The sequence below is a fragment of the Mauremys reevesii genome, linkage group 16 (assembly GCF_016161935.1).
Source record: "Mauremys reevesii isolate NIE-2019 linkage group 16, ASM1616193v1, whole genome shotgun sequence".
In the NCBI taxonomy this organism is placed as follows: Eukaryota; Metazoa; Chordata; order Testudines; family Geoemydidae; genus Mauremys; species Mauremys reevesii.
In genome coordinates this window covers 29486913-29498072 of record NC_052638.1, presented here as the reverse complement: position 1 = coordinate 29498072, position 11160 = coordinate 29486913, and the positions used below count along the sequence as shown (strand labels likewise).

Sequence of the window (11160 nt, the reverse complement as noted above, 5' to 3'; positions counted from 1 at the left end):
CTGAATCTACAGCCATGTGGAACTCCTCCATGGCTCCCTCTTTCCACAGTAGGAATGGGCAATGAATTCATATAGTTACAGGTCCACTAATCCCACCTGCCTCCTGCCCCAAAACATACCTTCCACAGCAGTATGGAAAAGAGCTCTCATGGATCTGGGTTGTACCACACACAAGGAATATGAGCCACCTCTGTTGCCCTAGCATCCAGCTCTTTCATTGCACATTAGAATAGGGAGAGTTCCATCATGGCAAGAGACCTCTGTTTCCACAGAAAAAAGAGATGGACTGGCTCCATAACATGTAAGAGACAACTCTTTCTCAGCTGGAAGATTTCAGAAGGGTATTCAGGTTTACATCCTTTGCCTAGTAAATCAAAGTTGTTGTATCTATTTAGAGGAAACAGGCAAGGTTGCAAATTCCGATCCTTTTTATTTACTCTGCAGTTAATACAGTTGCATCTAGAACAGTAGTTATCAAAGCTGGTCTGCCACTTGTTCAGGGAAAGCCCCTGGCAGTCCAGGCCAGTTTGTTTACCTGCCGCGTCCGCAGGTTTGGCCAATCGCTGCTCCCACTGGCCGTGGTTCGCTGCTCCAGGCCAATGGGGGCTGCAGGAAGCAGTGTGGGCTGAGGGATGTGCTGGCCGTGGCTTCCCGCAGCCCCCATTGGCCTGGAGCAGCGAACTGCGGCCAGTGGGAGCCGCGATTGGCCAAACCTGCGGACACAGCAGGTAAACAAACTGGCCCAGACTGCCAGGGGTTTTCCCTGACCAAGCAGTGGGCCGGCTTGTAGAAGCACTGATATAGAAGAATTAGCACTTATAATGGGAGATCCATCAACTCAGCTGCTAGCCTTCTCCAAGATTTTAGCAACAAATCCTTTAAGAGCTCCTTCTGTAAACTCCTCCACAGACCAACATGTAGAGTCTCCCATACCAGGCTTAAATGGAAGCCTATATAGTTTTGTTATCACATGTTTCCTGTCAGTCACATGATTTAGGAGGACACCTAAGCAAAAGTGTGGGCTGGACCTAATCCCGCCATAAAGGTCGAGCTTACCTTGTAATAGATCAACAGGCAGTTTTATTTTGTTTTGTTTCTATTTATTAGTCAAATACATTAGATTGATGTAGCAAAACTTCAGTTCACAAGTTTTTTGTATAGAGAAGAGCACATGTTTCTGAAAGGTGTAACATTTTTGAAATGCTAATTAATGGCTGGTAAATATTAACAGTAGCATGCCTATGTGCTTACTAAGCACTCTAGATTTTAGGAAAGAATTTGAACATCCGATACATATTTAGCTTAAGTGTGATTTCAAAACAAAATGACTTAAAGCAAAAGCACTATGGATCAAACTTCCTGTGACACCAAGATAGGAGTCTGGAAAGCTCAAGGAAGGCAGTAAGATTAGGGAAGGTTTTATTTAATGAGGCCACCAATTTGAACATTGCCTAGATTTTTAGCAACAAAAATGTTACTAGTCTCTTTGAGGAGACTGCAACTAGAGTAAATTGATCGTCCAGTTGGTGATTTGGCTATTAGGAACTGGGCTGAGTCTGTCAACTCAATTCATATACCTCCTCAAAGAATCTGTCACTATAGAACTATTCACATATGGCCCATGACTAAAGGTGGATGTTTTTATTTACCCAGACCTTAGCCTTCTACAAAGCTGTCTGCAGGAGTTTTGACCTTGCAGTTATCCTACAGTCAGTTTCCAAAACTAGTTCACTTTCTTTTCTTATTAAAATGCAAATCAGTTTCCTTTACAAAATAATGTACAGTAAGTCCCTAAAAACACAATAGCTAGCAAGATGGATGCAAATATAAAACAATCATATGCTAAAATCTAAATTCATAGACTTCTGTTAGGATTTATATACAGGCATAAACTATTAACAATACCCTTCCAAGTGCTGTTGCATAAATATCTTCTTGATAAATGACAATTAAAAAAAAAAAAGCTGATCTTGCTACATGTCATTGACAAAGAAAATGAACTGGAAGCCAGGAATCACTTTAATGGGCAAAAATGGAATTGACTACTGTTAATTATTTATTGATTTGTGTTCAGTTTAATGTATAAATTTATAAATACAATATGGACTACACAGTAAAGCCAATAGACAAGTTTGGTTTGTTTTTAAGCCCTGAAATAGCAATAGAGTCAGGGAAATAGATAACCATTCATACAGCCAGACTCCTTGGATACTCTCATTAACTTTAACAGAACTGCCCAAGAGTAAGGTACTGCTCAAGGTCAGTAAAGGGATCTGGCCCTCAGCATAGTGTCTGTATTGTGTACCCAGTCTCATAAAGTCCTAAAATGGAATAGGGTTTAGTATACAATTGCTATATATTAACTTGCTTATGCCTGGATGAGTACAGCCTTTTGAAGGGGACAGTGCTGAATGCACCAGAAAGCATTACATCTTAGGGGCTTAAGCATACTTGTCTGTGCATGAGACAGAGGGAGAAGAACCATTACCCTGGCTCCTTCCCACCCCATTTGCAGGGCTCTCTTTCCCAACAGGGCATGGCCTGAGCCCAGAAGGGTGCTGTATCTGCAGTTGTGGCAAGCTCCACAAAAAGTGCCTGAAGATTACCATAGAGAGAAAGCTCCTTGCACCTTTGTCCCCCTTCCTGTACACAGGCCAGCCACATTCTTGTCCAACATGATCTCATACAGATTTTGTCCTGTTCACATAGCCTGAATAGAAATAACTTCCAGGTTTTATGTTTTGGGTTTTTTTTTTTAATTGCTCCATTTGCTTTTCCAACACTCGTGCTATGAGGGAAATAAAATCTAGTTAGAGAGAGAGAGAGAGAAAATAGGAGTGTATCAAATCATCTGTTTCCCATAGCTGAAGTTCAGCTACGGAAGAGGACCACCGTTGATTGAGTAATGGCAAGTTGGGCAATTCAAGTCCTACACAGAGACCTACAATTAAACACATCTGCTGTACATATTTATGTTGTCTACAGAGCAAAAACCTTAAAGTAAAGTAATGTTAAATTCACTGCAGGTGCACTATGCCCTCTTCAATTGTGGTTTATCAGGGATGACCCTGGAATGATATATACAAACAGAGTGATGTAACAAAGGAGAAAGGATGAGTTAGTCTCCAACACATTTTGCTTCATCAGGATTTTAGACCGACTCAGTGCCATCTTCTGCATCCAGGTGGTTAGCAAGGGGTTTCTCAAATGGCAAGGACTGTATCTTTAGTAGTCCCTGCATCATCCATTATGGACACATTCAAAGTTATAACCAGGAAAATTAGATATTAGTCATCCAGGTTGACTAAACTGAAGCTAGATTTGACTAATTTCAAATAAAAATAAAAAGTCTCAAATCAGTTAAGTCTTAATAAGGCCAGATAAGATGAGTTGTAAGTAACAAAATAAAAATGAAAGAAGCAGAAAATTAACAGTTAAATCATTAATATCTTAAGGATCTTGATAATTGCATGAGATGGACAAGTTGTTTGAGGCTGATTAAATTATTAGGCTTCCCAAAGGTAGTAAAAACCAATACATTATTGTAAAGCAATTAAAACTGTTGTTCCCAGCTGAATTACAGCAAATATCCTTGATTTCAGAGCAGGATCAACAGATGCTAACACAGAGTCTTTTCTTTCCTAAAGGGTTTCTTTACAAAGTAATATAACTGTCTCCTATATTATGACCAGCTCATCATATTCCTGGTCTAACCAAGAGGGGAATAGAAAATAAAGGAAGTAAAGAGGAAGAATAATGAAGTCTAAGGGAGAAAAGAGGGAGTTTAAGGATTTCTGAGCTGCTGAATGGTGGGAAATCTTAGTTTGATAACAGCAGGGCACAGGTAAAGAAAATTGAGAGGAGGGATAGGGAGAGATGAAGGTTTTTCCTGGAGGTTTCTGTAAGTCCTCAGGATTCACCTACCTACATATATATATTTGCTAAGCAAAGAGGAAAAAACAGATAACACCCGCTGAATTGCCAAAACACCAAAACCTGATACATCAGTTGCTGCCCATGTTGACAATACTAGGTGCTCATTGCTGACTATTCCCACCAGGCGTGAAATCCTGGGTCCAATGAAGTCTATGGCAAAGTTACCATTAACTTCAATGGGGTTAGGATTTCACATCTGCTATTTTTCATAGCAGATGGGGGTTGTCTCTTCAATAGGTGTATACAAATAGTAGGGCAAAAGAAATTGACATTTGTGAGACTATTCGATTCATTTCTGCTAGTAATGATCACAGACCCATTCTGCAAGTATTTGCCCTGAAGTTAAAGAAAGCAAATGGTAACTTCCCATAGCCCCAGTGGCTTTATTGCTAATCCCATTGGACAATATTTCTTCTTCCTCTGCCCTCACCACTACATCAGTAACTTAAGAATTTGAAGAAACCAGTTTAGGCAGATTTCAGAAAGAACGAACTTTCTTCTCATTTGTTGCTACTCATTTCTTATTCTCATTCTTCAGCTTCTGAGTTTGGCAGGCTTTTAAAAATGTCAGCTGGCTTGTCAAGAGCGTTCCCTCCATTCTAATGATCAGATTATCTAACAGGTTTTTTGTTACCTATCTCCAACGCATTACTGAGGGCTGTTTAAAATCATCCCTTATCTTGCCATGGCAATGCTCTACTGAGCACTCTATTTCTTACCTCAAGATGTGGCTATTGAAGTTCTCTATGAACTGAACTCTCATATTTCACAAATTAAAATAAATATTTAGTGCAAAATTCTATAGAGAGCAATCTTCTGTATTAACAAGTTACCACTTTGCTTTCCCAACTCTGCTAACTTATTGGAGATATACCAATCTCCTAGAACTGGAAGGGACCTTGAAAGGTCATTGAGTCCAGCCCCCTGCCTTCACTAGCAGGACCAATTTTTGCCCCAGATCCCTAAGTTGCCCCCTCAAGGATTGAACTCACAATCCTGGGTTTAGCAGGCCAATGCTCAAACCACTGAGCTATCCCACCCTGAATTATTTACCATCAATAATAAAAAGAAATCTCAAATTTAATCCTAAATTGGAGAGTTAACCCTATTTTCCTCCCCATTGCCTAGCTGATCTTTTAATTTAGTGCAGGTGATATCCTGTTTTCTGCCCTCACACTCTAAGTCCTATATGACTCTTAAGATAGAAGTTTGAAATTGCAAAGCTCTAATATCTTTTGTTATGCTTCATGCTCTGTAGAATACTTGGGCTAAATACATTGATGTGCTATCTAAATCTGCAATTCCAAATATATTTTCCACACAGATCCTTGTTTATGTGGGTTCAGATTTGCCTTTAGATCTTGTGCAGCATGTGGTGGGAAGGAGCTGTGAGCACTAAGAAATTTCTCTTTCCCATCCCTGCCCTGCACAAGAATCACAGACAATTATAGTCCCTCCTCTTGGGGACTGCTCTCATGGGATGCATATTATCCCAAAGGGAATGGTGAGATATTCACCTACAGAGCAGGCCACTCATACTGTACCATTCCATAGTCAGTGACTATATAAAAATCTGGCTCCACGCATAGTCCTGCTTCTAAGAAACCTTTTAAAACAATTAGACTAAAGTAAGATTTTACCGTAAGGGTTTTTGAATGATTTTTGCAGAACAGTTAGAGCATTGAAGAGAGGCTATATTCTACAACCTCTCCCTTGTTGCCTCTTTCTTGGTGCAGAGAGGCAGGCAGTGTAAAAGCCCAGTAACTGTATATATGACATCAGGTTCATGAGAAATCCGTGGGGGATGATGTGAGCTTATCTCTGAGTTTCCTGAATCAGTCAGAGAAAGAGTTTTAAAACTAGGAAGCTAGGCTTGAAATCACTGGCACGGAAATCTGGTCTATTCAAAAGGTAAACAAGGGAACAGAAGAAAGAAGTCGTAAGACCAGAACGTTTTCTTGCTGCTTAAATGTAAGATAGTGATACAAATGATCCAAACACCTCTTGGGGTATTGGCTTGTTAATCCATCTTCTCAAAATCCTTGAGAGGGTTTTGGAGGCAAGGTAGAGGATCAACAAGTTTTAGGAAGAGAAGTACTATAGATGCAATATTTGCAAAAAGACAGAAGTTTTAAATAATGACAAATGGAGGGCATAGCTGCTATGTAGCATTTATTGATCTTGAGAAAGCATATGAGTTGGTTTTGTGGAAACTGGTGTTTGGAGTGTTGAGATGGATGGGAGCGGGACTTCAAGAAGTAGAGATGATAGAGGAGTTGTATCGAGGATCAAGAGCTAAGGTGGTATCAAAACATGGAATTTCAGGGAGTTTGGAGGTAATCATGGGATTGAGACAAGGCAATGTGCTGAGTCCACTTCTCTTTTCATCCTAGTCATGGAGTTAATTAGTACGAGAACCAAGCCTGTGGAGAAAGAACATTAATGTTTGCTGATGATTTGGCCTTTTTGGTTGACAGCAAAGAGGAATTGGTAAATATATCAGAGTGGGCACCTGTGTTTGAAGAACATGGTTTAAAGGTAAATGCCCGCCCTCCCTCTCCCAGAAGTTATGTAAGTAGGGAGTGTGGAAGAAGAGATGTTGACTGAAGATTCAGGAGACGTATAAATGCAAGATCAGGGATTGGCAACCTTTGGCACGTGGCTCGCCAGGGTAAGCACCCTGGCAGGCTGGGCCGGTTTGTTTACGTGCCGCATCTGCAGGTTGGGCCGATCGCGACTCCCATTGGCCGCGGCTTGTCACTCCAGGCCAATGGGGGTGGCAGGAAGCGGAGGCCAGCAGATCCCTCTGTTACTCAATGCAAACAAAGACAAGCAGGGAATCTATTGGAAGCACCTGGCTTGTAATTCAATATCTGTACTGCTTTGCAAGAGTAAGCTTCTCCAGCCTCCTAAATACAGACCACCTGAGTTACCAGAATCAGTAGAAAGCAGATGCTCTACCATCATCTTTTGAGTTTTGTGAATCATCTTCCTAATTCTTCTTTGGCTAGGTAAGAACTGAGCATTGAGAGATAATACACTATTACTATTATGACAAATCAACTTGACAATTCTCTTCCAAAGAGTGTCACGCATTATACTACATAAATGAAAGCAAAAATCAATTTTGATTTTCTGGAGAAAATATTGATTATATATTCTTTGTGTATTAATAACCTGTAGCATCATTAGATTCATTATTATTGTAGGGTGATTAAGAATTAGATGCATGAAAATTAATATTATTTCTACAGTTCATGCCACAATCTGTATTTAGGTAATATGCTATTTCCTGCAGCAGGTTGGTTACTTGGTAAAAATACTCTGTCAAGCTGGGGAAAGGTTGACTATTGAAGTGTAAAAATGGCAAGAGAGCATTTCTGATTATGGGTAAAGGCAGAACATGATAAAGTTTAAATTTTAAAATATTTATTCCTTTATGGGGAGTATATGGCAGGTAGAGTTTTCAAAAGCCATTGTAAAGGCATTATCAATACACCCTAGAGCAGGGGTGGCCAAACTGGCCCACAAACCGCGTATGGCTCTTTAACCATCAAAGTGGTTGCAGAACCCCCCCTCCCACTCCCGCTGCCCCCTATTCTCCACTTAGACTGGGGGGAGCTCAGGACTTCTGCCTTGCAGAAGGGTGGTGGGATATGGGCTTCTGCCCAGTGGGTAGGAGGGTTTGGGGGCTTCAGCCCCAGGGGACGTATCTGCCAGGGCCTGGGGCTTCAGCCCCACTCCTGCTGAAGTCCTGAGCCCCAGCAGGTGCACCCTAGTTCTCAAACTTCTGAAGATTGTTGTGTGGCGGGTCAGTAAGTTGGACCACCCGTGATCTAGAGTACCAATTTAGAAGGCTGGCTAGTGTTTCTAAAAGGTGAATGTGAGCTATATGTTGAAGAATTATGCTAAGAGTTGCAAATAAAACAAGAGATCAAAGCCTTTGTGGATATTGTTTAGCCAAGTACAAACAGCATAAGCCAAGGAGAGAGTCTGTGTTAGTCAAAAGAGTTATACAATTACTGTTGTCAATGTCCAATGATGAGAAGAAGAACAGATATTCCCTTGGGAAACAGTTCAATTTTGATGAACTTTCTGAAAAAGATCAAGAGTATTTTTAACACTATGCTAATGATTGCAGCATAGTAGGCTATAATATTTCAGAATACAGCAGAATGGAAGTCCTGCAGGTTGGTATAATGAGAACTATTATCGTCATTTAGAAGATTGAACTGTTTCATTTAAGCAATTCTGAATGCCAAAAATGCTGAAAGTAAAATATCAGTAGATCTTAAATGTAATGATTTTTAAATCGGAATCATTAACCAGAAGGCTTACTGTGGAAACTGAGGATAAAAGATGTAACAATAATGCATTAGTTTACATATTCTAGATAAAACAAATAATATGACCATTAGAGTCAGCAATTTATGCTAAAAAACACTGACTTCAAACTCAAATATTTTTGCATAAAAAACAAGTTCCAAGTAACATTCTACATATGTTTAGTTCCAGACTGTGACAGGTCTTCACATACCCATGTGTAGATGAGTGTCTGGGAAGATGTGAGCTGTATACACAAGTGTGGAGGGAAGTGAGCTGTAAGCCATCCAATGGGAAAGAAAATAATATGGATTTATGGCTCCACCTCTGGATTCCAGATTGGCTCCAGCGGGGCGGGCTCAGGGATGTGCTGGCCGCCACTTCCCGCCACCCACATTGGCCTGGAGTGGCGAACTGCGGCCAGTGGGAGCCGCGATCGGCCGGACCTTTGGATGCGGCAGGTAAACAAACCACCCCAGCCCGCCAGGCTGCTTACCCTGGCAAGTCGCGTGCTAAAGGTTGCTGATCCCTGGTCTAGATGTTATAGCTGTGAATGGAATATAACCAATATGAGATGAATCTGTAGCGGGCTGGGAACAAAAGCTATGAGGGATAACAAACTGTTCCATTTGTCTCAGTAAGGTGTTAACTTAAATGCCCAATGGTGAATACCCTGGCAAACTGTGTGCCAAAGGTTGCCAATCCCTGATCTAGACACTTCTGTTTCTAATGACATTTGAGATTCCAAAGAATAAGTGTAGTACATAGATGCTTACTGGTTGTATCTGAGCCCTAGTTCCATGTAATAGCAACTCACATTGTGGGGAAATAGATTGTGCCATTCAACAGGAGAGAGCAGACTGCTCTCTTCCTGACCCACAGAGCTTACAATTTAAGTAAATGTCCATGAGAGTCACACTTGAAGTCATAGGAGCAATGAAAAAGGTAAGTCTGCTATCAACACCATTACATCTAATGATTATGCATGATCTAAGCAGAAAAGTGCATATCAGGTGGCTCGGGGAAGGATTATGCCTTTGAGGCACCATAGTGTTCAGCTTGAGGGGATTTCTGTAACAAAACCACATTTTCTCCAAGTTTTCCCAATATTTATGTTATTCATATTTTGGCAAAAATGCCTGGCAACATTTTGGCATAATGCAAGAAGAATTTCAGAAATGAGCCACCTATTTTGAATAATAACATTCTTACTTCTTTCTTCAGTGTAGCATGGGCATATCAGGTCCCAGAGTCCATCAGATCACATAATGAAACTAGGGAAACCTAGGTACTGCAGAGACAGATGTAGGTTGCAATATATTCTAAAATATAGGGAATGCAATTTGTTCCTGTAGAGGCATGTAACAGGGTACCTTACCACTCTGGTACCCCCCAATGACCCATCTGGGAATTAGCTCACCACATGGTCCAAAACCCCTTCCCACAGTTGCTCAGCTTATCATCCCATGTACTCCATTCACAGCCCTTCTCATGGTCCTGAAGCTGTAGTGCTTTCGTCTTTATAGCTTAGCCTTCCAGCCAAGTCATATCGGAGTTCCCCCCTTTCCAGGATAGTATCAAAGTCTCCTTCCAAACTGTCCAGGCAGTCCCTAAATGGGCTGCCCCTAGAATGCCACTCCTGCAGTGGTTTGTAGGGAAATCCAGCCCACCCTCTACACTAGGACTCCCAGCCCTGCACCTTAGGGCTATATTCTTCCAGCCCTTGCTTCTCCTTCCCTGAGCTGCTTCTTACACTACCTATTACAAGCTCATGCTTGTGCACTCTCTCTCTCTCTTCCCACTCCTTGTCTCAGGGAGTGTAGCTACATAATTCCTCAGTACAGACCTTTCCCTTCTCTATGCGTAGCTCCTTGGCTTTATGGAAGCCCTGCCTTTTTCTTACCAGGTGAGCTTCATCCCCAATTAAGCCTTAAGGTGTCCCAGCTCCCTCCCAGGTGAAGCCTATGGCTAATTGGCCTCTTTTGCCTATATTAACCCCTCCAGGGGTAATGTGGGGTGAATGCCCCATCATAACATAATAATGGGAAAATTAGGGCGAGGAAGGGAGGTAAGAGCTAAAGATAGAAAGGACCATTTAAGATGACTGTGAGAAGTGAGGTTAGAAAGAAGGAAGGAAGTTACAACTATATTGGCAGAGGGGTTGAAGGGCATAAATAAATATATACAATCAGCTACTAGCCTGTTTATGGTTTAGAATTATTATGTATTATTTGTTTTGCAGTAGCACCTAGCGTCCACTGCCATAGACTAGGATCCCATGTTGCTAGGCATTGTAAAAACACAGAACAGAAGGATGATCCCTGGTCCCCAGAGCTTACAATCTAAGTGAATGGCCTTGACTCACCCTTGAACTCAAAGGAGCAATGAAAAAGTCAAGTCTGCTATCAACAGCATTGCATCTAATACATATGCATAATGTAATAAACAGCAGAGTTCAAACAATGCATGCACTACATTAGATATGAATCCTCTAAGGATCAGATAGGTGTGCTCTGAGATAAAATGTACTCTGGCCTCTTTAGGATTCACTTTTTGTTTGAATAATTATACAGATGTAAATCAGAAAATGTTGAATGCACGTAGAATCCACAAACAAACATAAGTACATTTTCAAGAGAGGTTTCAATTTCCCTTCTTCTCATTCTAATTGACTACATAGAAGGAGCACAATTTGAGGCATATAAAAGACAAGAAAATTAAGTATAGGCACAATCTGTACCAAATGTTTCCTTTTTCATTAAATGAATCAAATATTGTCAATGACCTTTGTAGTTTTAATTCAGTGTGTTAGTCTAGTGCTTATCTGAGAAAAGTATGCAAATGACAGATTTCTTTTTAAGTCCAATACTAAATAAATATAGAACTGTTACAGTATCATCA

At 40.9% G+C, this 11160-nt stretch overlaps 1 long non-coding RNA gene across 1 annotated transcript; it reads right to left on the bottom strand.

The window, feature by feature from the left end:
* Positions 1-6018: 6018 nt before the first annotated feature.
* Positions 6019-10094, bottom strand: LOC120384165. Its single transcript, XR_005588652.1, has 3 exons — positions 10018-10094; positions 9472-9550; positions 6019-6359 (listed from the first exon to the last, which is right to left on the bottom strand). It is a non-coding gene; the product is annotated as an uncharacterized LOC120384165 (long non-coding RNA).
* Positions 10095-11160: the final 1066 nt, after the last annotated feature.